Raw genomic sequence first — 25,341 nt, 5'->3', positions numbered from 1 at the left:
TCTCCACAATTGGACACCTGCCTTCTAAACTACCACAGAATTACTAAAAACACGAAGCTCGCATAAAGGACATTCAGAGGTGCTAAAGAGCCAATTATGAATGGTGTTGCTATACACATACGGCATGAAGAGCATGCCAATCTGGGACTGGCCTCAAAAGTCTAGTCGCAGTGAAGGAGCTAGGCTAGCTAGCTAGGAGCTAGACACTGCCCCTTTATTTACTCTAGGGGTAAAAACTATCGATGGGATTCAACTTAATAATCACAGCTTTAATGGCTGCGGCACATCTGGGATCAAGTTAATTTGCACTGGCATCACCAAGCAACTACTCTACTGCTCAGAAAATACAGAATAGGAAAGCCACTGCAGTTGTTCACACTAAAATATTCACTTAGTATGCACTGCTCACGTGAAATGCCCTAGAAATACCTACTTCAACACCCATAATTACCACATGCACAGTATGATGGGTTACCTGGACCCGGGGTGGGGGGGGGCAAAGTGATCAGCGTAAGTTTTATCACCATTTGGTTGTCTGTCCCGAAAGATGTTTAAACCATCATTTCAATTTGCCCCGCTACACACGCGTTGTACCACCCTTCACTGCCCCGGGTCACAGGCCATGTTTTGGCATTAGTGGAACACGTTATACGTTAGGGCGGGCAATCCACACACCTCCATAACAAAGAGCTAATTACCTGAATTTCATCTTTCACTGATCTTGTAACCCACTTTGTCCAAAAGTCTACCCCTGTAGGAAACAAAGCAGCCATTAAATCCATGTTTTACCAGACACAGGAGCAACACAAGTCAGTTTTAAGTGATCAGCGTAAGGTTTTATCATCATTTGGTTGCAGTCCCGAAAGATGTTAAAGGCATCATGTCACTTAGCCCCCCTGGCGGAACAAGGCATTTCTCGATTCAGCGCATAATATTAGGAGAACCAGGTTTACAAGCCCCAATTTAAGGCTGCGTTCAAAAGCAGCATTCTTTAGGGTTTATATTTTCCGCAAGCGAGCTCAGATTCAATAAAACAGCTTTCCCAAAGTTTCGAGACGCTACGGCTACATCGAGTAAACTTTAATTCACATTGCCAAAAAAGGCGTGCTTACCAGAGACTGTGCATGCCGATAGGCTGATCCATGCTCCATACAAATTAATCTGCGACACTCCCTTCAGAAAAACACAAACAAGGAAAAATGTGACCATTTTAAACAGTACCAGAGAATACAGACTCACCAGCTAAGCTACACATTGAGTTAAAAGTCCGACACCATACAAGACATCTGGAGTAGATATGCAAGACCCACTTTACATTGAATGGCGTTTCTAGGTGTGTCAGCCACAATATAGTGATGGATCACAATCGTGTAATCTACTGTGGAGAGCGGTCCTTGATCTGCCCCCTAAGAACGGGCTACAAAGTACCAAGAACTTTACAGCTGTAAAAGTCTCGAGGGAAAAAGACACAACCAGTGCTGCCTCGTGAGTCCGGTCTGCACTTACATTTTGAAGCAACGATGACCAAGGCCTGATTGATTTATTTAATGCATTTTTATATAGCGCGAACTTTACCCAAGAGTACTTTCCAAAAGAACCAGGTACATTTCATAAGGACTTTGAAGTACATGAGTTAATGGCTAATATGGCCATCATGCTTCTCCCCACCCCAGGAGGGCAAGCCCTACCACGGGACAGTGTGTGCATGAGACGAGGCCAACGTGCAATTTATCACACACGTCCATGGATACCTCGACAACCAATGTGAGGTTTGTTACCCCGCAGATTTTAAGTTCTCCATGTAATGTTACCTGCAACTATGAAGAACGGCGGCGCCTGGTTCCGGTTTGCATTCTTCAGTCGCCCCCATGTCAGCAAACTGGAGTATCAAAAGACAATATTTTAGTCTGAGCTCACAATTCGCGTGTGCCAATTCTGCAAAAGGAAAGCGTGGTTGAGACGCAGCTCCGGCGATGATTTATGCGCCTCAGGTGGCAGGAGTGACGCAACAGGTGCCGGGCAATCTGGGAGTTGTAGTCCTAGCCCACCCTCGGTCCACGATTCCTGCGGCGTTCGCCGGGCTTCAAATGTATTGAAAAGCAGGATACACACACCGTAATCTCGTCTGGCTGCCCAGCCACGCTATTGGCATATGGAAGAATTAAGTCGTAGAAAATGGGACCAGTCAAAAATCTTTATTCCGATGTAAAAATCACAAAAGATAGTACATGATACATAGAGGTGAGAATGTGTAAGATACAAACCTATACAATCTAAAAATGAATTAAATATATTTGATTCAAGCCTTCCTAGTAAAATTAATGATTACACAATAAATATCTAAAAACTACTAAAACAAGTCAGGTCCCAGGCCGGCAGCCAATCACAGCGCGGCCCGGGGAATGATGTCACGGGGGTGTCCCGGGCCGGCAGCCAATCATAGCGCGGCCCAGGACAAAGGGGCGGGGCTTGAAAAAAGTCCGAGAAACGCCCCGAATCGCGTTTTCAGGGGAAAGCGTGATTGACAGCCTCTGTCTCCCAATGGCTAGCCTCCATTTATGGAGCTAGCCAATGGGAAACAGAGGCGGTCGGAACATCCATACTGTTGACAAAAGTTTTCGATCTGGGAGGGGCACTGTGTGCCCTCGCCAGGTCGAAACCTAAAAAGATTGAAAATTGGGATATGACGGCAGAAGCCTCCCACATGCGTCCCCATTGTTGTGCTTGCTCAGGCCACGCCCCCGGAAGCGAAACGAAGGCTCATGGCCGAAGGAGATCGTCTGAGGACGTGGAGATCTGGTGTCCTCAATAAGCGCACATGTGAAAGTCAACGTTAAGATGCGATTTTAAAACGTCTAGGCTACGGCGTGAGTAGATGGGAAAACCTTGCTACTGAGGAACTGTATGCACTGGGGATGTTCATCCATTCCTGACCATCTTACACGCCGACAAGCAGCTGCAAGTCCAGGCTTAGGCGGCTCCAGGAGATGTAGGAGAGAGGTGCATGCACGCATGGAGCTTCACTGCCCTGCTGCCCCATTGACTCATTTGAACTACGCTACTCCTCCGCTTTTTTCTATCAGAGGGTATATCAATCCAAAACACGTTGGGCTCACAGAGGGTACAAAATAGTGCTCTTCATCCACTGGGCTATGCAGGCGGGCAACTAGAGCCCAATTTTATTTCGTGGGAGAAAATGTCCAAAGTTTAAGAATAAGCGTTCTGCTAAAGGGGAAGAAGCAACAGCAGATGGAAGTGCAGAGGGAAAAATGTGGCTTAAGTGAGGCTGCAGGGCTGCGAGACCTTATGAATTATTAACGCCCAACACAGTATTACTGATTGCACATATCTCCACAATTGGACACCTGCCTTCTAAACTACCACAGAATTACTAAAAACACGAAGCTCGCTTAAAGGACAGTCAGAGGTGCTAAAGAGCCAATTATAAATGGTGTTGCTATACACACACGGCATGAAGAGCATGCCAATCTGGGACTGGCCTCAAAAGTCTAGTCGCAGTGAAGGAGCTAGGCTAGCTAGCTAGGAGCTAGACACTGCCCCTTTATTTACTCGAGGGGTAAAAACTATCGATGGGATTCAACTTAATAATCAAAGCTTTAATGGCTGCGGCACATCTGGGATCAAGTTAATTTGCACTGGCATCACCAAGCAACTACTCTACTGCTCAGAAAATACAGAATAGGAAAGCCACTGCAGTTGTTCACACTAAAATATTCACTTAGTATGCACTGCTCACGTGAAATGCCCTAGAAATACCTACTTCAACACGCATAATTACGACATGCACAATATGATGGGTTACCTGGACCCGATGTGGGGGGGGGGGGCAAAGTGATCAGCGTAAGTTTTATCACCATTTGGTTGTCTGTCCCGAAAGATGTTTAAACCATCATTTCACTTTGCCCCGCTACACACGCGTTGTACCACCCTTCACTGCCCCGGGTCACAGGCCATGTTTTGGCATTAGTGGAACACGTTATACGTTAGGGCGGGCAATCCACACACCTCCATAACAAAGAGCTAATTACCTGAATTTCATCTTTCACTGATCTTGTAACCCACTTTGTCCAAAAGTCTACCCCTGTAGGAGACAAAGCAGCCATTAAATCCATGTTTTAACAGACACAGGAGCAACACAAGTCAGTTTTAAGTGATCAGCGTAAGGTTTTATCATCATTTGGTTGCAGTCCCGAAAGATGTTAAAGGCATCATGTCACTTAGCCCCCCTGGCGGAACAAGGCATTTCTCGATTCAGCGCATAATATTAGGAGAACCAGGTTTACAAGCCCCAATTTAAGGCTGCGTTCAAAAGCAGCATTCTTTAGGGTTTATATTTTCCGCAAGCGAGCTCGGATTCAATAAAACATCTTTCCCAAAGTTTCGAGACGCTACGGCTACATCGAGTAAACTTTAATTCACACTGCCAAAAAAGGCGTGCTTACCAGAGACTGTGCATGCCGATAGGCTGATCCATGCTCCATACAAATTAATCTGCGACACTCCCTTCAGAAAAACACAAACAAGGAAAAATGTGACCATTTTAAACAGTACCAGAGAATACAGACTCACCAGCTAAGCTACATATTGAGTTAAAAGTCCGACACCATACGAGACATCTGGAGTAGATATGCAAGACCCACTTTACATTGAATGGCGTTTCTAGGTGTGTCAGCCACAATATAGTGATGGATCACAATCGTGTAATCTACTGTGGAGAGCGGTCCTTGATCTGCCCCCTAAGAACGGGCTACAAAGTACCAAGAACTTTACAGCTGTAAAAGTCTCGAGGGAAAAAGACACAACCAGTGCTGCCTCGTGAGTCCGGTCTGCACTTAAATTTTGAAGCAACGATGACCAAGGCCTGATTGATTTATTTAATGCATTTTTATATAGCGCGAACTTTACCCAAGAGTACTTTCCAAAAGAACCAGGTACATTTCATAAGGACTTTGAAGTACATGAGTTAATGGCTAATATGGCCATCATGCTTCTCCCCACCCCAGGAGGGCAAGCCCTACCACGGGACAGTGTGTGCATGAGACGAGGCCAACGTGCAATTTATCACACACGTCCATGGATACCTCGACAACCAATGTGAGGTTTGTTACCACGCAGATTTTAAGTTCTCCATGTAATGTTACCTGCAACTATGAAGAACGGCGGCGCCTGGTTCCGGTTTGCATTCTTCAGTCGCCCCCATGTCAGCAAACTGGAGTATCAAAAGACAATATTTTAGTCTGAGCTCACAATTCGCGTCTGCCAATTCTGCAAAAGGAAAGCGTGGTTGAGACGCAGCTCCGGCGATGATTTATGCACCTCAGGTGGCAGGAGTGACGCAACAGGTGCCGGGCAGTCTGGGAGTTGTAGTCCTAGCCCACCCTCGGTCCACGATTCCTGCGGCGTTCGCCGGGCTTCAAATGTATTGAAAAGCAGGATACACACACCGTAATCTCGTCTGGCTGCCCAGCCACGCTATTGGCATATGGAAGAATTAAGTCGTAGAAAATGGGACCAGTCAAAAATCTTTATTCCGATGTAAAAATCACAAAAGATAGTACATGATACATAGAGGTGAGAATGTGTAAGATACAAACCTATACAACCTAAAAATGAATTAAATATATTTGATTCAAGCCTTCCTAGTAAAATTAATGATTACACAATAAATATCTAAAAACTACTAAAACAAGTCAGGTCCCAGGCCGGCAGCCAATCACAGTGCGGCCCGGGGAATGACGTCACGGGGGTGTCCCGGGCCGGCAGCCAATCATAGCGCGGCCCAGGACAAAGGGGCGGGGCTTGAAAAAAGTCCGAGAAACGCCCCCGAATCGCGTTTTCAGGAGAAAGCGTGATTGACAGCCTCTGTCTCCCAATGGCTAGCCTCCATTTATGGAGCTAGCCAATGGGAAACAGAGGCGGTCCGAACATCCATACTGTTGACAAAAGTTTTCGATCTGGGAGGGGCACTGTGTGCCCTCGCCAGGTCGAAACCTAAAAAGATTGAAAATTGGGATATGACGGCGGAAGCCTCCCACATGCGTCCCCATTGTTGTGCTTGCTCAGGCCACGCCCCCGGAAGCGAAACGAAGGCTCATGGCCGAAGGAGATCGTCTGAGGACGTGGAGATCTGGTGTCCTCAATAAGCGCACACGTGAAAGTCAACGTTAAGATGCGATTTTAAAACGTCTAGGCTACGGCGTGAGTAGATGGGAAAACCTTGCTACTGAGGAACTGTATGCACTGGGGATGTTCATCCATTCCTGACCATCTTACACGCCGACAAGCAGCTGCAAGTCCAGGCTTAGGCGGCTCCAGGAGATGTAGGAGAGAGGTGCATGCACGCATGGAGCTTCACTGCCCTGCTGCCCCATTGACTCATTTGAACTACGCTACTCCTCCGCTTTTTTCTATCAGTGGGTATATCAATCCAAAACACGTTGGGCTCACAGAGGGTACAAAATAGTGCTCTTCATCCACTGGGCTATGCAGGCGGGCAACTAGAGCCCAATTTTATTTCGTGGGAGAAAATGTCCAAAGTTTGAGAATAAGCGTTCTGCTAAAGGGGAAGAAGCAACAGCAGATGGAAGTGCAGAGGGAAAAATGTGGCTTAAGTGAGGCTGCAGGGCTGCGAGACCTTATGAATTATTAACGCCCAACACAGTATTACTGATTGCACATATCTCCACAATTGGACACCTGCCTTCTAAACTACCACAGAATTACTAAAAACACGAAGCTCGCTTAAAGGACATTCAGAGGTGCTAAAGAGCCAATTATAAATGGTGTTGCTATACACACACGGCATGAAGAGCATGCCAATCTGGGACTGGCCTCAAAAGTCTAGTCGCAGTGAAGGAGCTAGGCTAGCTAGCTAGGAGCTAGACACTGCCCCTTTATTTACTCGAGGGGTAAAAACTATCGATGGGATTCAACTTAATAATCAAAGCTTTAATGGCTGCGGCACATCTGGGATCAAGTTAATTTGCACTGGCATCACCAAGCAACTACTCTACTGCTCAGAAAATACAGAATAGGAAAGCCACTGCAGTTGTTCACACTAAAATATTCACTTAGTATGCACTGCTCACGTGAAATGCCCTAGAAATACCTACTTCAACACCCATAATTACGACATGCACAGTATGATGGGTTACCTGGACCCGGGGTGGGGGGGGGGGGGGGGGAAGGGATCAGCGTAAGTTTTCTCACCATTTGGTTGTCTGTCCCGAAAGATGTTTAAACCATCATTTCACTTTGCCCCGCTACACACGCGTTGTACCACCCTTCACTGCCCCGGGTCACAGGCCATGTTTTGGCATTAGTGGAACACGTTATACGTTAGGGCGGGCAATCCACACACCTCCATAACAAAGAGCCAATTACCTGAATTTCATCTTTCACTGATCTTGTAACCCACTTTGTCCAAAAGTCTACCCCTGTAGGAGACAAAGCAGCCATTAAATCCATGTTTTAACAGACACAGGAGCAACACAAGTCAGTTTTAAGTGATCAGCGTAAGGTTTTATCATCATTTGGTTGCAGTCCCGAAAGATGTTAAAGGCATCATGTCACTTAGCCCCCCTGGCGGAACAAGGCATTTCTCGATTCAGCGCATAATATTAGGAGAACCAGGTTTACAAGCCCCAATTTAAGGCTGCGTTCAAAAGCAGCATTCTTTAGCGTTTATATTTTCCACAAGCGAGCTCGGATTCAATAAAACAGCTTTCCCAAAGTTTCGAGACGCTACGGCTACATCGAGTAAACTTTAATTCACATTGCCAAAAAAGGCGTGCTTACCAGAGACTGTGCATGCCGATAGGCTCATCCATGCTCCATACAAAATAATCTGCGACACTCCCTTCAGAAAAACACAAACAAGGAAAAATGTGACCATTTTAAACAGTACCAGAGAATACAGACTCACCAGCTAAGCTACACATTGAGTTAAAAGTCCGACACCATACGAGACATCTGGAGTAGATGTGCAAGACCCACTTTACATTGAATGGCGTTTCTAGGTGTGTCAGCCACAATATAGTGATGGATCACAACCGTGTAATCTACTGTGGAGAGCGGTCCTTGATCTGCCCCCTAAGAACGGGCTGCAAAGTACCAAGAACTTTACAGCTGTAAAAGTCTCGAGGGAAAAAGACACAACCAGTGCTGCCTCGTGAGTCCGGTCTGCACTTACATTTTGAAGCAACGATGACCAAGGCCTGATTGATTTATTTAATGCATTTTTATATAGCGCAAACTTTACCCAAGAGTACTTTCCAAAAGAACCAGGTACATTTCATAAGGACTTCGAAGTACATGAGTTAATGGCTAATATGGCCATCATGCTTCTCCCCACCCCAGGAGGGCAAGCCCTACCACGGGACAGTGTGTGCATGAGACGAGGCCAACGTGCAATTTATCACACACGTCCATGGATACCTCGACAACCAATGTGAGGTTTGTTATCCCGCAGATTTTAAGTTCTCCATGTAATGTTACCTGCAACTATGAAGAACGGCGGCGCCTGGTTCCGGTTTGCATTCTTCAGTCGCCCCGATGTCAGCAAACTGGAGTATCAAAAGACAATATTTTAGTCTGAGCTCACAATTCGCGTCAGCCAATTCTGCAAAAGGAAAGCGTGGTTGAGACGCAGCTCCGGCGATGATTTATGCGCCTCAGGTGGCAGGAGTGACGCAACAGGTGCCGGGCAGTCTGGGAGTTGTAGTCCTAGCCCCCCCTCGGTCCACGATTCCTGCGGCGTTCGCCGGGCTTCAAATGTATTGAAAAGCAGGATACACACACCGTAATCTCGTCTGGCTGCCCAGCCACGCTATTGGCATATGGAAGAATTAAGTCGTACAAAATGGGACCAGTCATAAATCTTTATTCCGATGTAAAAATCACAAAAGATAGTACATGATACATAGAGGTGAGAATGTGTAAGATACAAACATATACAACCTAAAAATGAATTAAATATATTTGATTCAAGCCTTCCTAGTAAAATTAATGATTACACAATAAATATCTAAAAACTACTAAAACAAGTCAGGTGCCAGGCCGGCAGCCAATCACAGCGCGGCCCGGGGAATGACGTCACGGGGGTGTCCCGGGCCGGCAGCCAATCACAGCGCGGCCCAGGACAAAGGGGCGGGGCTTGAAAAAAGTCCGAGAAACGCCCCCGAATCGCGTTTTCAGGGGAAAGCGTGATTGACAGCCTCTGTCTCCCAATGGCTAGCCTCCATTTATGGAGCTAGCCAATGGGAAACAGAGGCGGTCCGAACATCCATACTGTTGACAAAAGTTTTCGATCTGGGAGGGGCACTGTGTGCCCTCGCCAGGTCGAAACCTAAAAAGATTGAAAATTGGGATATGACGGCGGAAGCCTCCCACATGCGTCCCCATTGTTGTGCTTGCTCAGGCCACGCCCCCGGAAGCGAAACGAAGGCTCATGGCCGAAGGAGATCGTCTGAGGACGTGGAGATCTGGTGTCCTCAATAAGCGCACACGTGAAAGTCAACGTTAAGATGCGATTTTAAAACGTCTAGGCTACGGCGTGAGTAGATGGGAAAACCTTGCTACTGAGGAACTGTATGCACTGGGGATGTTCATCCATTCCTGACCATCTTACACGCCGACAAGCAGCTGCAAGTCCAGGCTTAGGCGGCTCCAGGAGATGTAGGAGAGAGGTGCATGCAAGCATGGAGCTTCACTGCCCTGCTGCCCCATTGACTCATTTGAACTACGCTACTCCTCCGCTTTTTTCTATCAGAGGGTATATCAATCCAAAACACGTTGGGCTCACCGAGGGTACAAAATAGGGCTCTTCATCCACTGGGCTATGCAGGCGGGCAACTAGAGCCCAATTTTATTTTGTGGGAGAAAATGTCCAAAGTTTGAGAATAAGCGTTCTGCTAAAGGGGAAGAAGCAACAGCAGATGGAAGTGCAGAGCGAAAAATGTGGCTTAAGTGAGGCTGCAGGGCTGCGAGACCTTATGAATTATTAACGCCCAACACAGTATTACTGATTGCACATATCTCCACAATTGGACACCTGCCTTCTAAACTACCACAGAATTACTAAAAACACGAAGCTCGCTTAAAGGACATTCAGAGGTGCTAAAGAGCCAATTATAAATGGTGTTGCTATACACACACGGCATGAAGAGCATGCCAATCTGGGACTTGCCTCAAAAGTCTAGTCGCAGTGAAGGAGCTAGGCTAGCTAGCTAGGAGCTAGACACTGCCCCTTTATTTACTCGAGGGGTAAAAACTATTGATGGGATTCAACTTAATAATCAAAACTTTAATGGCTGCAGCACATCTGGGATCAAGTTAATTTGCACTGGCATCACCAAGCAACTACTCTACTGCTCAGAAAATACAGAATAGGAAAGCCACTGCAGTTGTTCACACTAAAATATTCACTTAGTATGCACTGCTCACGTGAAATGCCCTAGAAATACCTACTTCAACACCCATAATTACCACATGCACAGTATGATGGGTTACCTGGACCCGGGGTGGGGGGGGGGCAAAGTGATCAGCGTAAGTTTTATCACCATTTGGTTGTCTGTCCCGAAAGATGTTTAAACCATCATTTCAATTTGCCCCGCTACACACGCGTTGTACCACCCTTCACTGCCCCGGGTCACAGGCCATGTTTTGGCATTAGTGGAACACGTTATACGTTAGGGCGGGCAATCCACACACCTCCATAACAAAGAGCTAATTACCTGAATTTCATCTTTCACTGATCTTGTAACCCACTTTGTCCAAAAGTCTACCCCTGTAGGAGACAAAGCAGCCATTAAATCCATGTTTTAACAGACACAGGAGCAACACAAGTCAGTTTTAAGTGATCAGCGTAAGGTTTTATCATCATTTGGTTGCAGTCCCGAAAGATGTTAAAGGCATCATGTCACTTAGCCCCCCTGGCGGAACAAGGCATTTCTCGATTCAGCGCATAATATTAGGAGAACCAGGTTTACAAGCCCCAATTTAAGGCTGCGTTCAAAAGCAGCATTCTTTAGGGTTTATATTTTCCGCAAGCGAGCTCGGATTCAATAAAACAGCTTTCCCAAAGTTTCGAGACGCTACGGCTACATCGAGTAAACTTTAATTCACATTCCCAAAAAAGGCGTGCTTACCAGAGACTGTGCATGCCGATAGGCTGATCCATGCTCCATACAAATTAATCTGCGACACTCCCTTCAGAAAAACACAAACAAGGAAAAATGTGCCCATTTTAAACAGTACCAGAGAATACAGACTCACCAGCTAAGCTACACATTGAGTTAAAAGTCCGACACCATACGAGACATCTGGAGTAGATATGCAAGACCCACTTTACATTGAATGGCGTTTCTAGGTGTGTCAGCCACAATATAGTGATGGATCACAATCGTGTAATCTACTGTGGAGAGCGGTCCTTGATATGCCCCCTAAGAACGGGCTACAAAGTACCAAGAACTTTACAGCTGTAAAAGTCTCGAGGGAAAAAGACACAACCAGTGCTGCCTCGTGAGTCCGGTCTGCACTTACATTTTGAAGCAACGATGACCAAGGCCTGATTGATTTATTTAATGCATTTTTATATAGCGCGAACTTTACCCAAGAGTACTTTCCAAAAGAACCAGGTACATTTCATAAGGACTTCGAAGTACATGAGTTAATGGCTAATATGGCCATCATGCTTCTCCCCACCCCAGGAGGGCAAGCCCTACCACGGGACAGTGTGTGCATGAGACGAGGCCAACGTGCAATTTATCACACACGTCCATGGATACCTCGACAACCAATGTGAGGTTTGTTACCCCGCAGATTTTAAGTTCTCCATGTAATGTTACCTGCAACTATGAAGAACGGCGGCGCCTGGTTCCGGTTTGCATTCTTCAGTCGCCCCCATGTCAGCAAACTGGAGTATCAAAGGACAATATTTTAGTCTGAGCTCACAATTCGCGTCTGCCAATTCTGCAAAAGGAAAGCGTGGTTGAGACGCAGCTCCGGCGATGATTTATGCGCCTCAGGTAGCAGGAGTGACGCAACAGGTGCCAGGCAGTCTGGGAGTTGTAGTCCTAGCCCACCCTCGGTCCACGATTCCTGCGGCGTTCGCCGGGCTTCAAATGTATTGAAAAGCAGGATACACACACCGTAATCTCGTCTGGCTGCCCAGCCAAGCTATTGGCATATGGAAGAATTAAGTCGTACAAAATGGGATCAGTCAAAAATCTTTATTCCGATGTAAAAATCACAAAAGATAGTACATGATACATAGAGGTGAGAATGTGTAAGACACAAACCTATACAACCTAAAAATGAATTAAATATATTTGATTCAAGCCTTCCTAGTAAAATTAATGATTACACAATAAATATCTAAAAACTACTAAAACAAGTCAGGTCCCAGGCCGGCAGCCAATCACAGCGCGGCCCGGGGAATGACGTCACGGGGGTGTCCAGGGCCGGCAGCCAATCACGGCGCGGCCCAGGACAAAGGGGCGGGGCTTGAAAAAAGTCAGAGAAACGCCCCCGAATCGCGTTTTCAGGGGAAAGCGTGATTGACAGCCTCTGTCTCCCAATGGCTAGCCTCCATTTATGGAGCTAGCCAATGGGAAACAGAGGCGGTCCGAACATCCATACTGTTGACAAAAGTTTTCGATCTGGGAGGGGCACTGTGTGCCCTCGCCAGGTCGAAACCTAAAAAGATTGAAAATTGGGATATGACGGCGGAAGCCTCCCACATGCGTCCCCATTGTTGTGCTTGCTCAGGCCACGCCCCCGGAAGCGAAACGAAGGCTCATGGCCGAAAGAGATCGTCTGAGGACGTGGAGATCTGGTGTCCTCAATAAGCGCACACGTGAAAGTCAACGTTAAGATGCGATTTTAAAACGTCTAGGCTACGGCGTGAGTAGATGGGAAAACCTTGCTACTGAGGAACCGTTATGCACTGGGGATGTTCATCCATTCCTGACCATCTTACACGCCGACAAGCAGCTGCAAGTCCAGGCTTAGGCGGCTCCAGGAGATGTAGGAGAGAGGTGCATGCAAGCATGGAGCTTCACTGCCCTGCTGCCCCATTGACTCATTTGAACTACGCTACTCTTCCGCTTTTTTCTATCAGAGGGTATATCAATCCAAAACACGTTGGGCTCACCGAGGGTACAAAATAGTGCTCTTCATCCACTGGGCTATGCAGGCGGGCAACTAGAGCCCAATTTTATTTCGTGGGAGAAAATGTCCAAAGTTTAAGAATAAGCGTTCTGCTAAAGGGGAAGAAGCAACAGCAGATGGAAGTGCAGAGGGAAAAATGTGGCTTAAGTGAGGCTGCAGGGCTGCGAGACCTTATGAATTATTAACGCCCAACACAGTATTACTGATTGCACATATCTCCACAATTGGACACCTGCCTTCTAAACTACCACAGAATTACTAAAAACACGAAGCTCGCTTAAAGGACATTCAGAGGTGCTAAAGAGCCAATTATAAATGGTGTTGCTATACACACACGGCATGAAGAGCATGCCAATCTCGGACTGGCCTCAAAAGTCTAGTCGCAGTGAAGGAGCTAGGCTAGCTAGCTAGGAGCTAGACACTGCCCCTTTATTTACTCGAGGGGTAAAAACTATTGATGGGATTCAACTTAATAATCAAACTTTAATGGCTGCAGCACATCTGGGATCAAGTTAATTTGCACTGGCATCACCAAGCAACTACTCTACTGCTCAGAAAATACAGAATAGGAAAGCCACTGCAGTTGTTCACACTAAAATATTCACTTAGTATGCACTGCTCACGTGAAATGCCCTAGAAATACCTACTTCAACACCCATAATTACCACATGCACAGTATGATGGGTTACCTGGACCCGGGGTGGGGGGGGGGCAAAGTGATCAGCGTAAGTTTTATCACCATTTGGTTGTCTGTCCCGAAAGATGTTTAAACCATCATTTCAATTTGCCCCGCTACACACGCGTTGTACCACCCTTCACTGCCCCGGGTCACAGGCCATGTTTTGGCATTAGTGGAACACGTTATACGTTAGGGCGGGCAATCCACACACCTCCATAACAAAGAGCTAATTACCTGAATTTCATCTTTCACTGATCTTGTAACCCACTTTGTCCAAAAGTCTACCCCTGTAGGAGACAAAGCAGCCATTAAATCCATGTTTTAACAGACACAGGAGCAACACAAGTCAGTTTTAAGTGATCAGCGTAAGGTTTTATCATCATTTGGTTGCAGTCCCGAAAGATGTTAAAGGCATCATGTCACTTAGCCCCCCTGGCGGAACAAGGCATTTCTCGATTCAGCGCATAATATTAGGAGAACCAGGTTTACAAGCCCCAATTTAAGGCTGCGTTCAAAAGCAGCATTCTTTAGGGTTTATATTTTCCGCAAGCGAGCTCGGATTCAATAAAACAGCTTTCCCAAAGTTTCGAGACGCTACGGCTACATCAAGTAAACTTTAATTCACATTGCCAAAAAAGGCGTGCTTACCAGAGACTGTGCATGCCGATAGGCTGATCCATGCTCCATACAAATTAATCTGCGACACTCCCTTCAGAAAAACACAAACAAGGAAAAATGTGCCCATTTTAAACAGTACCAGAGAATACAGACTCACCAGCTAAGCTACACATTGAGTTAAAAGTCCGACACCATACGAGACATCTGGAGTAGATATGCAAGACCCACTTTACATTGAATGGCGTTTCTAGGTGTGTCAGCCACAATATAGTGATGGATCAAAATCGTGTAATCTACTGTGGAGAGCGGTCCTTGATCTGCCCCCTAAGAACGGGCTACAAAGTACCAAGAACTTTACAGCTGTAAAAGTCTCGAGGGAAAAAGACACAACCAGTGCTGCCTCGTGAGTCCGGTCTGCACTTACATTTTGAAGCAACGATGACCAAGGCCTGATTGATTTATTTAATGCATTTTTATATAGCGCGAACTTTACCCAAGAGTACTTTCCAAAAGAACCAGGTACATTTCATAAGGACTTCGAAGTACATGAGTTAATGGCTAATATGGCCATCATGCTTCTCCCCACCCCAGGAGGGCAAGCCCTACCACGGGACAGTGTGTGCATGAGACGAGGCCAACGTGCAATTTATCACACACGTCCATGGATACCTCGACAACCAATGTGAGGTTTGTTACCCCGCAGATTTTAAGTTCTCCATGTAATGTTACCTGCAACTATGAAGAACGGCGGCGCCTGGTTCCGGTTTGCATTCTTCAGTCGCCCCCATGTCAGCAAACTGGAGTATCAAAGGACAATATTTTAGTCTGAGCTCACAATACGCGTCTGCCAATTCTGCAAAAGGAAAGCGTGGTTGAGACGCAGCTCCGGCGATGATTTATGCGCCTCAGGTGGCAGGAGTGACGCAACAGGTGCCAGGCAGTCTGGGAGTTGTAGTCCTAGCCCACCCTCGGTCCACGATTCCTGCGGCGTTCGCCGGGCTTCAAATGTATTGAAAAGCAGGATACACACACCGTAATCTCGTCTGGCTGCCCAGCCACGCTATTGGCATATGGAAGAATTAAGTTGTACAAAATGGGATCAGTCAAAAATCTTTATTCCGATGTAAAAATCACAAAAGATAGTACATGATACATAGAGGTGAGAATGTGTAAGATACAAACCTATACAACCTAAAAATGAATTAAATATATTTGATTCAAGCCTTCCTAGTAAAATTAATGATTACACAATAAATATCTAAAAACTACTAAAACAAGTCAGGTCCCAGGCCGGCAGCCAATCACAGCGCGGCCCGGGGAATGACGTCACGGGGGTGTCCAGGGCCGGCAGCCAATCACGGCGCGGCCCAGGACAAAGGGGCGGGGCTTGAAAAAAGTCCGAGAAACGCCCCCGAATCGCGTTTTCAGGGGAAAGCGTGATTGACAGCCTCTGTCTCCCAATGGCTAGCCTCCATTTATGGAGCTAGCCAATGGGAAACAGAGGCGGTCCGAACATCCATACTGTTGACAAAAGTTTTCGATCTGGGAGGGGCACTGTGTGCCCTCGCCAGGTCGAAACCTAAAAAGATTGAAAATTGGGATATGACGGCGGAAGCCTCCCACATGCGTCCCCATTGTTGTGCTTGCTCAGGCCACGCCCCCGGAAGCGAAACGAAGGCTCATGGCCGAAGGAGATCGTCTGAGGACGTGGAGATCTGGTGTCCTCAATAAGCGCACACGTGAAAGTCAACGTTAAGATGCGATTTTAAAACGTCTAGGCTACGGCGTGAGTAGATGGGAAAACCTTGCTACTGAGGAACTGTATGCACTGGGGATGTTCATCCATTCCTGACCATCTTACACGCCGACAAGCAGCTGCAAGTCCAGGCTTAGGCGGCTCCAGGAGATGTAGGAGAGAGGTGCATGCAAGCATGGAGCTTCACTGCCCTGCTGCCCCATTGACTCATTTGAACTACGCTACTCCTCCGCTTTTTTCTATCAGAGGGTATATCAATCCAAAACACGTTGGGCTCACCGAGGGTACAAAATAGGGCTCTTCATCCACTGGGCTATGCAGGCGGGCAACTAGAGCCCAATTTTATTTTGTGGGAGAAAATGTCCAAAGTTTGAGAATAAGCGTTCTGCTAAAGGGGAAGAAGCAACAGCAGATGGAAGTGCAGAGCGAAAAATGTGGCTTAAGTGAGGCTGCAGGGCTGCGAGACCTTATGAATTATTAACGCCCAACACAGTATTACTGATTGCACATATCTCCACAATTGGACACCTGCCTTCTAAACTACCACAGAATTACTAAAAACACGAAGCTCGCTTAAAGGACATTCAGAGGTGCTAAAGAGCCAATTATAAATGGTGTTGCTATACACACACGGCATGAAGAGCATGCCAATCTGGGACTTGCCTCAAAAGTCTAGTCGCAGTGAAGGAGCTAGGCTAGCTAGCTAGGAGCTAGACACTGCCCCTTTATTTACTCGAGGGGTAAAAACTATTGATGGGATTCAACTTAATAATCAAAACTTTAATGGCTGCAGCACATCTGGGATCAAGTTAATTTGCACTGGCATCACCAAGCAACTACTCTACTGCTCAGAAAATACAGAATAGGAAAGCCACTGCAGTTGTTCACACTAAAATATTCACTTAGTATGCACTGCTCACGTGAAATGCCCTAGAAATACCTACTTCAACACCCATAATTACCACATGCACAGTATGATGGGTTACCTGGACCCGGGGTGGGGGGGGGGCAAAGTGATCAGCGTAAGTTTTATCACCATTTGGTTGTCTGTCCCGAAAGATGTTTAAACCATCATTTCAATTTGCCCCGCTACACACGCGTTGTACCACCCTTCACTGCCCCGGGTCACAGGCCATGTTTTGGCATTAGTGGAACACGTTATACGTTAGGGCGGGCAATCCACACACCTCCATAACAAAGAGCTAATTACCTGAATTTCATCTTTCACTGATCTTGTAACCCACTTTGTCCAAAAGTCTACCCCTGTAGGAGACAAAGCAGCCATTAAATCCATGTTTTAACAGACACAGGAGCAACACAAGTCAGTTTTAAGTGATCAGCGTAAGGTTTTATCATCATTTGGTTGCAGTCCCGAAAGATGTTAAAGGCATCATGTCACTTAGCCCCCCTGGCGGAACAAGGCATTTCTCGATTCAGCGCATAATATTAGGAGAACCAGGTTTACAAGCCCCAATTTAAGGCTGCGTTCAAAAGCAGCATTCTTTAGGGTTTATATTTTCCGCAAGCGAGCTCGGATTCAATAAAACAGCTTTCCCAAAGTTTCGAGACGCTACGGCTACATCGAGTAAACTTTAATTCACATTGCCAAAAAAGGCGTGCTTACCAGAGACTGTGCATGCCGATAGGCTGATCCATGCTCCATACAAATTAATCTGCGACACTCCCTTCAGAAAAACACAAACAAGGAAAAATGTGCCCATTTTAAACAGTACCAGAGAATACAGACTCACCAGCTAAGCTACACATTGAGTTAAAAGTCCGACACCATACGAGACATCTGGAGTAGATATGCAAGACCCACTTTACATTGAATGGCGTTTCTAGGTGTGTCAGCCACAATATAGTGATGGATCACAATCGTGTAATCTACTGTGGAGAGCGGTCCTTGATATGCCCCCTAAGAACGGGCTACAAAGTACCAAGAACTTTACAGCTGTAAAAGTCTCGAGGGAAAAAGACACAACCAGTGCTGCCTCGTGAGTCCGGTCTGCACTTACATTTTGAAGCAACGATGACCAAGGCCTGATTGATTTATTTAATGCATTTTTATATAGCGCGAACTTTACCCAAGAGTACTTTCCAAAAGAACCAGGTACATTTCATAAGGACTTCGAAGTACATGAGTTAATGGCTAATATGGCCATCATGCTTCTCCCCACCCCAGGAGGGCAAGCCCTACCACGGGACAGTGTGTGCATGAGACGAGGCCAACGTGCAATTTATCACACACGTCCATGGATACCTCGACAACCAATGTGAGGTTTGTTACCCCGCAGATTTTAAGTTCTCCATGTAATGTTACCTGCAACTATGAAGAACGGCGGCGCCTGGTTCCGGTTTGCATTCTTCAGTCGCCCCCATGTCAGCAAACTGGAGTATCAAAGGACAATATTTTAGTCTGAGCTCACAATTCGCGTCTGCCAATTCTGCAAAAGGAAAGCGCGGTTGAGACGCAGCTCCGGCGATGATTTATGCGCCTCAGGTAGCAGGAGTGACGCAACAGGTGCCAGGCAGTCTGGGAGTTGTAGTCCTAGCCCACCCTCGGTCCACGATTCCTGCGGCGTTCGCCGGGCTTCAAATGTATTGAAAAGCAGGATACACACACCGTAATCTCGTCTGGCTGCCCAGCCAAGCTATTGGCATATGGAAGAATTAAGTCGTACAAAATGGGATCAGTCAAAAATCTTTATTCCGATGTAAAAATCACAAAAGATAGTACATGATACATAGAGGTGAGAATGTGTAAGATACAAACCTATACAACCTAAAAATGAATTAAATATATTTGATTCAAGCCTTCCTAGTAAAATTAATGATTACACAATAAATATCTAAAAACTACTAAAACAAGTCAGGTCCCAGGCCGGCAGCCAATCACAGCGGGCCCGGGGAATGACGTCACGGGGGTGTCCAGGGCCGGCAGCCAATCACGGCGCGGCCCAGGACAAAGGGGCGGGGCTTGAAAAAAGTCAGAGAAACGCCCCCGAATCGCGTTTTCAGGGGAAAGCGTGATTGACAGCCTCTGTCTCCCAATGGCTAGCCTCCATTTATGGAGCTAGCCAATGGGAAACAGAGGCGGTCCGAACATCCATACTGTTGACAAAAGTTTTCGATCTGGGAGGGGCACTGTGTGCCCTCGCCAGGTCGAAACCTAAAAAGATTGAAAATTGGGATATGACGGCGGAAGCCTCCCACATGCGTCCCCATTGTTGTGCTTGCTCAGGCCACGCCCCCGGAAGCGAAACGAAGGCTCATGGCCGAAGGAGATCGTCTGAGGACGTGGAGATCTGGTGTCCTCAATAAGCGCACACGTGAAAGTCAACGTTAAGATGCGATTTTAAAACGTCTAGGCTACGGCGTGAGTAGATGGGAAAACCTTGCTACTGAGGAACCGTTATGCACTGGGGATGTTCATCCATTCCTGACCATCTTACACGCCGACAAGCAGCTGCAAGTCCAGGCTTAGGCGGCTCCAGGAGATGTAGGAGAGAGGTGCATGCAAGCATGGAGCTTCACTGCCCTGCTGCCCCATTGACTCATTTGAACTACGCTACTCTTCCGCTTTTTTCTATCAGAGGGTATATCAATCCAAAACACGTTGGGCTCACCGAGGGTACAAAATAGTGCTCTTCATCCACTGGGCTATGCAGGCGGGCAACTAGAGCCCAATTTTATTTCGTGGGAGAAAATGTCCAAAGTTTAAGAATAAGCGTTCTGCTAAAGGGGAAGAAGCAACAGCAGATGGAAGTGCAGAGGGAAAAATGTGGCTTAAGTGAGGCTGCAGGGCTGCGAGACCTTATGAATTATTAACGCCCAACACAGTATTACTGATTGCACATATCTCCACAATTGGACACCTGCCTTCTAAACTACCACAGAATTACTAAAAACACGAAGCTCGCTTAAAGGACATTCAGAGGTGCTAAAGAGCCAATTATAAATGGTGTTGCTATACACACACGGCATGAAGAGCATGCCAATCTCGGACTGGCCTCAAAAGTCTAGTCGCAGTGAAGGAGCTAGGCTAGCTAGCTAGGAGCTAGACACTGCCCCTTTATTTACTCGAGGGGTAAAAACTATTGATGGGATTCAACTTAATAATCAAACTTTAATGGCTGCAGCACATCTGGGATCAAGTTAATTTGCACTGGCATCACCAAGCAACTACTCTACTGCTCAGAAAATACAGAATAGGAAAGCCACTGCAGTTGTTCACACTAAAATATTCACTTAGTATGCACTGCTCACGTGAAATGCCCTAGAAATACCTACTTCAACACCCATAATTACCACATGCACAGTATGATGGGTTACCTGGACCCGGGGTGGGGGGGGGGCAAAGTGATCAGCGTAAGTTTTATCACCATTTGGTTGTCTGTCCCGAAAGATGTTTAAACCATCATTTCAATTTGCCCCGCTACACACGCGTTGTACCACCCTTCACTGCCCCGGGTCACAGGCCATGTTTTGGCATTAGTGGAACACGTTATACGTTAGGGCGGGCAATCCACACACCTCCATAACAAAGAGCTAATTACCTGAATTTCATCTTTCACTGATCTTGTAACCCACTTTGTCCAAAAGTCTACCCCTGTAGGAGACAAAGCAGCCATTAAATCCATGTTTTAACAGACACAGGAGCAACACAAGTCAGTTTTAAGTGATCAGCGTAAGGTTTTATCATCATTTGGTTGCAGTCCCGAAAGATGTTAAAGGCATCATGTCACTTAGCCCCCCTGGCGGAACAAGGCATTTCTCGATTCAGCGCATAATATTAGGAGAACCAGGTTTACAAGCCCCAATTTAAGGCTGCGTTCAAAAGCAGCATTCTTTAGGGTTTATATTTTCCGCAAGCGAGCTCGGATTCAATAAAACAGCTTTCCCAAAGTTTCGAGACGCTACGGCTACATCAAGTAAACTTTAATTCACATTGCCAAAAAAGGCGTGCTTACCAGAGACTGTGCATGCCGATAGGCTGATCCATGCTCCATACAAATTAATCTGCGACACTCCCTTCAGAAAAACACAAACAAGGAAAAATGTGCCCATTTTAAACAGTACCAGAGAATACAGACTCACCAGCTAAGCTACACATTGAGTTAAAAGTCCGACACCATACGAGACATCTGGAGTAGATATGCAAGACCCACTTTACATTGAATGGCGTTTCTAGGTGTGTCAGCCACAATATAGTGATGGATCACAATCGTGTAATCTACTGTGGAGAGCGGTCCTTGATCTGCCCCCTAAGAACGGGCTACAAAGTACCAAGAACTTTACAGCTGTAAAAGTCTCGAGGGAAAAAGACACAACCAGTGCTGCCTCGTGAGTCCGGTCTGCACTTACATTTTGAAGCAACGATGACCAAGGCCTGATTGATTTATTTAATGCATTTTTATATAGCGCGAACTTTACCCAAGAGTACTTTCCAAAAGAACCAGGTACATTTCATAAGGACTTCGAAGTACATGAGTTAATGGCTAATATGGCCATCATGCTTCTCCCCACCCCAGGAGGGCAAGCCCTACCACGGGACAGTGTGTGCATGAGACGAGGCCAACGTGCAATTTATCACACACGTCCATGGATACCTCGACAACCAATGTGAGGTTTGTTACCCCGCAGATTTTAAGTTCTCCATGTAATGTTACCTGCAACTATGAAGAACGGCGGCGCCTGGTTCCGGTTTGCATTCTTCAGTCGCCCCCATGTCAGCAAACTGGAGTATCAAAGGACAATATTTTAGTCTGAGCTCACAATACGCGTCTGCCAATTCTGCAAAAGGAAAGCGTGGTTGAGACGCAGCTCTGGCGATGATTTATGCGCCTCAGGTGGCAGGAGTGACGCAACAGGTGCCAGGCAGTCTGGGAGTTGTAGTCCTAGCCCACCCTCGGTCCACGATTCCTGCGGCGTTCGCCGGGCTTCAAATGTATTGAAAAGCAGGATACACACACCGTAATCTCGTCTGGCTGCCCAGCCACGCTATTGGCATATGGAAGAATTAAGTTGTACAAAATGGGATCAGTCAAAAATCTTTATTCCGATGTAAAAATCACAAAAGATAGTACATGATACATAGAGGTGAGAATGTGTAAGATACAAACCTATACAACCTAAAAATGAATTAAATATATTTGATTCAAGCCTTCCTAGTAAAATTAATGATTACACAATAAATATCTAAAAACTACTAAAACAAGTCAGGTCCCAGGCCGGCAGCCAATCACAGCGCGGCCCGGGGAATGACGTCACGGGGGTGTCCAGGGCCGGCAGCCAATCACGGCGCGGCCCAGGACAAAGGGGCGGGGCTTGAAAAAAGTCCGAGAAACGCCCCCGAATCGCGTTTTCAGGGGAAAGCGTGATTGACAGCCTCTGTCTCCCAATGGCTAGCCTCCATTTATGGAGCTAGCCAATGGGAAACAGAGGCGGTCCGAACATCCATACTGTTGACAAAAGTTTTCGATCTGGGAGGGGCACTGTGTGCCCTCGCCAGGTCGAAACCTAAAAAGATTGAAAATTGGGATATGACGGCGGAAGCCTCCCACATGCGTCCCCATTGTTGTGCTTGCTCAGGCCACGCCCCCGGAAGCGAAACGAAGGCTCATGGCCGAAGGAGATCGTCTGAGGACGTGGAGATCTGGTGTCCTCAATAAGCGCACACGTGAAAGTCAACGTTAAGATGCGATTTTAAAACGTCTAGGCTACGGCGTGAGTAGATGGGAAAACCTTGCTACTGAGGAACTGTATGCACTGGGGATGTTCATCCATTCCTGACCATCTTACACGCCGACAAGCAGCTGCAAGTCCAGGCTTAGGCGGCTCCAGGAGATGTAGGAGAGAGGTGCATGCAAGCATGGAGCTTCACTGCCCTGCTGCCCCATTGACTCATTTGAACTACGCTACTCCTCCGCTTTTTTCTATCAGAGGGTATATCAATCCAAAACACGTTGGGCTCACCGAGGGTACAAAATAGTGCTCTTCATCCACTGGGCTATGCAGGCAGGCAACTAGAGCCCAATTTTATTTTGTGGGAGAAAATGTCCAAAGTTTGAGAATAAGCGTTCTGCTAAAGGGGAAGAAGCAACAGCAGATGGAAGTGCAGAGGGAAAAATGTGGCTTAAGTGAGGCTGCAGGGCTGCGAGACCTTATGAATTATTAACGCCCAACACAGTATTACTGATTGCACATATCTCCACAATTGGACACCTGCCTTCTAAACTACCACAGAATTACTAAAAACACGAAGCTCGCTTAAAGGACATTCAGAGGTGCTAAAGAGCCAATTATAAATGGTGTTGCTATACACACACGGCATGAGGAGCATGCCAATCTGGGACTGGCCTCAAAAGTCTAGTCGCAGTGAAGGAGCTAGGCTAGCTAGCTAGGAGCTAGACACTGCCCCTTTATTTACTCGAGGGGTAAAAACTATCGATGGGATTCAACTTAATAATCAAAGCTTTAATGGCTGCGGCACATCTGGGATCAAGTTAATTTGCACTGGCATCACCAAGCAACTACTCTACTGCTCAGAAAATACAGAATAGGAAAGCCACTGCAGTTGTTCACACTAAAATATTCACTTAGTATGCACTGCTCACGTGAAATGCCCTAGAAATACCTACTTCAACACCCATAATTACGACATGCACAGTATGATGGGTTACCTGGACCCGGGGTGGGGGGGGGGCAAAGTGATCAGCGTAAGTTTTATCACCATTTGGTTGTCTGTCCCGAAAGATGTTTAAACCATCATTTCACTTTGCCCCGCAACACACGCGTTGTACCACCCTTCACTGCCCCGGGTCACAGGCCATGTTTTGGCATTAGTGGAACACGTTATACGTTAGGGCGGGCAATCCACAAACCTCCATAACAAAGAGCTAATTACCTGAATTTCATCTTTCACTGATCTTGTAACCCACTTTGTCCAAAAGTCTACCCCTGTAGGAGACAAAGCAGCCATTAAATCCATGTTTTAACAGACACAGGAGCAACATAAGTCAGTTTTAAGTGATCAGCGTAAGGTTTTATCATCATTTGGTTGCAGTCCCGAAAGATGTTAAAGGCATCATGTCACTTAGCCCCCCTGGCGGAACAAGGCATTTCTCGATTCAGCGCATAATATTAGGAGAACCAGGTTTACAAGCCCCAATTTAAGGCTGCGTTCAAAAGCAGCATTCTTTAGCGTTTATATTTTCCGCAAGCGAGCTCGGATTCAATAAAACAGCTTTCCCAAAGTTTTGAGACGCTACGGCTACATCGAGTAAACTTTAATTCACATTGCCAAAAAAGGCGTGCTTACCAGAGACTGTGCATGCCGATAGGCTGATCCATGCTCCATACAAATTAATCTGCGACACTCCCTTCAGAAAAACACAAACAAGGAAAAATGTGACCATTTTAAACAGTACCAGAGAATACAGACTCACCAGCTAAGCTACACATTGAGTTAAAAGTCCGACACCATACGAGACATCTGGAGTAGATATGCAAGACCCACTTTACATTGAATGGCGTTTCTAGGTTTGTCAGCCACAATATAGTGATGGATCACAACCGTGTAATCTACTGTGGAGAGCGGTCCTTGATCTGCCCCCTAAGAACGGGCTGCAAAGTACCAAGAACTTTACAGCTGTAAAAGTCTCGAGGGAAAAAGACACAACCAGTGCTGCCTCGTGAGTCCGGTCTGCACTTACATTTTGAAGCAACGATGACCAAGGTCTGATTGATTTATTTAATGCATTTTTATATAGCGCGAACTTTACCCAAGAGTACTTTCCAAAAGAACCAGGTACATTTCATAAGGACTTCGAAGTACATGAGTTAATGGCTAATATGGCCATCATGCTTCTCCCCACCCCAGGAGGGCAAGCCCTACCACGGGACAGTGTGTGCATGAGACGAGGCCAACGTGCAATTTATCACACACGTCCATGGATACCTCGACAACCAATGTGAGGTTTGTTACCCCGCAGATTTTAAGTTCTCCATGTAATGTTACCTGCAACTATGAAGAACGGCGGCGCCTGGTTCCGGTTTGCATTCTTCAGTCGCCCCCATGTCAGCAAACTGGAGT

At 46.5% G+C, this 25,341-nt stretch overlaps 16 non-coding genes across 16 annotated transcripts; all 16 read right to left on the bottom strand.

Moving 5' to 3' along the window:
• Positions 1-499: 499 nt before the first annotated feature.
• LOC147673824 (small nucleolar RNA SNORD2) lies at positions 500-570 on the bottom strand. The gene has a single exon (XR_015303027.1). It is a non-coding gene; the product is annotated as a small nucleolar RNA SNORD2 (small nucleolar RNA).
• A 248-nt stretch (positions 571-818) lies between these two features.
• Positions 819-889, bottom strand: LOC147673823 (small nucleolar RNA SNORD2). The gene has a single exon (XR_015303018.1). It is a non-coding gene; the product is annotated as a small nucleolar RNA SNORD2 (small nucleolar RNA).
• Positions 890-3,850: 2,961 nt separating this feature from the next.
• On the bottom strand, positions 3,851-3,921 carry LOC147673822 (small nucleolar RNA SNORD2). The gene has a single exon (XR_015303020.1). It is a non-coding gene; the product is annotated as a small nucleolar RNA SNORD2 (small nucleolar RNA).
• A 248-nt stretch (positions 3,922-4,169) lies between these two features.
• On the bottom strand, positions 4,170-4,240 carry LOC147673821 (small nucleolar RNA SNORD2). Its single transcript, XR_015303017.1, has one exon. It is a non-coding gene; the product is annotated as a small nucleolar RNA SNORD2 (small nucleolar RNA).
• Positions 4,241-7,205: 2,965 nt separating this feature from the next.
• On the bottom strand, positions 7,206-7,276 carry LOC147673820 (small nucleolar RNA SNORD2). The gene has a single exon (XR_015303021.1). It is a non-coding gene; the product is annotated as a small nucleolar RNA SNORD2 (small nucleolar RNA).
• A 248-nt stretch (positions 7,277-7,524) lies between these two features.
• LOC147673819 (small nucleolar RNA SNORD2) lies at positions 7,525-7,595 on the bottom strand. Its single transcript, XR_015303016.1, has one exon. It is a non-coding gene; the product is annotated as a small nucleolar RNA SNORD2 (small nucleolar RNA).
• Positions 7,596-10,555: 2,960 nt separating this feature from the next.
• Positions 10,556-10,626, bottom strand: LOC147673818 (small nucleolar RNA SNORD2). Its single transcript, XR_015303026.1, has one exon. It is a non-coding gene; the product is annotated as a small nucleolar RNA SNORD2 (small nucleolar RNA).
• Positions 10,627-10,874: 248 nt separating this feature from the next.
• On the bottom strand, positions 10,875-10,945 carry LOC147673817 (small nucleolar RNA SNORD2). The gene has a single exon (XR_015303015.1). It is a non-coding gene; the product is annotated as a small nucleolar RNA SNORD2 (small nucleolar RNA).
• A 2,960-nt stretch (positions 10,946-13,905) lies between these two features.
• LOC147673816 (small nucleolar RNA SNORD2) lies at positions 13,906-13,976 on the bottom strand. Its single transcript, XR_015303024.1, has one exon. It is a non-coding gene; the product is annotated as a small nucleolar RNA SNORD2 (small nucleolar RNA).
• Positions 13,977-14,224: 248 nt separating this feature from the next.
• LOC147673815 (small nucleolar RNA SNORD2) lies at positions 14,225-14,295 on the bottom strand. Its single transcript, XR_015303013.1, has one exon. It is a non-coding gene; the product is annotated as a small nucleolar RNA SNORD2 (small nucleolar RNA).
• Positions 14,296-17,255: 2,960 nt separating this feature from the next.
• On the bottom strand, positions 17,256-17,326 carry LOC147673814 (small nucleolar RNA SNORD2). The gene has a single exon (XR_015303023.1). It is a non-coding gene; the product is annotated as a small nucleolar RNA SNORD2 (small nucleolar RNA).
• A 248-nt stretch (positions 17,327-17,574) lies between these two features.
• On the bottom strand, positions 17,575-17,645 carry LOC147673813 (small nucleolar RNA SNORD2). Its single transcript, XR_015303012.1, has one exon. It is a non-coding gene; the product is annotated as a small nucleolar RNA SNORD2 (small nucleolar RNA).
• A 2,959-nt stretch (positions 17,646-20,604) lies between these two features.
• On the bottom strand, positions 20,605-20,675 carry LOC147673812 (small nucleolar RNA SNORD2). Its single transcript, XR_015303022.1, has one exon. It is a non-coding gene; the product is annotated as a small nucleolar RNA SNORD2 (small nucleolar RNA).
• A 248-nt stretch (positions 20,676-20,923) lies between these two features.
• LOC147673811 (small nucleolar RNA SNORD2) lies at positions 20,924-20,994 on the bottom strand. The gene has a single exon (XR_015303011.1). It is a non-coding gene; the product is annotated as a small nucleolar RNA SNORD2 (small nucleolar RNA).
• Positions 20,995-23,954: 2,960 nt separating this feature from the next.
• On the bottom strand, positions 23,955-24,025 carry LOC147673810 (small nucleolar RNA SNORD2). Its single transcript, XR_015303019.1, has one exon. It is a non-coding gene; the product is annotated as a small nucleolar RNA SNORD2 (small nucleolar RNA).
• A 248-nt stretch (positions 24,026-24,273) lies between these two features.
• LOC147673809 (small nucleolar RNA SNORD2) lies at positions 24,274-24,344 on the bottom strand. The gene has a single exon (XR_015303010.1). It is a non-coding gene; the product is annotated as a small nucleolar RNA SNORD2 (small nucleolar RNA).
• Positions 24,345-25,341: the final 997 nt, after the last annotated feature.

The sequence above is a fragment of the Lissotriton vulgaris genome, chromosome 12 (assembly GCF_964263255.1).
Source record: "Lissotriton vulgaris chromosome 12, aLisVul1.2, whole genome shotgun sequence".
Taxonomy (NCBI): Eukaryota; Metazoa; Chordata; class Amphibia; order Caudata; family Salamandridae; genus Lissotriton; species Lissotriton vulgaris.
The sequence above is the reverse complement of the archived record's forward strand: the minus strand, read 5'-3'. Positions and strand labels throughout refer to the sequence as shown.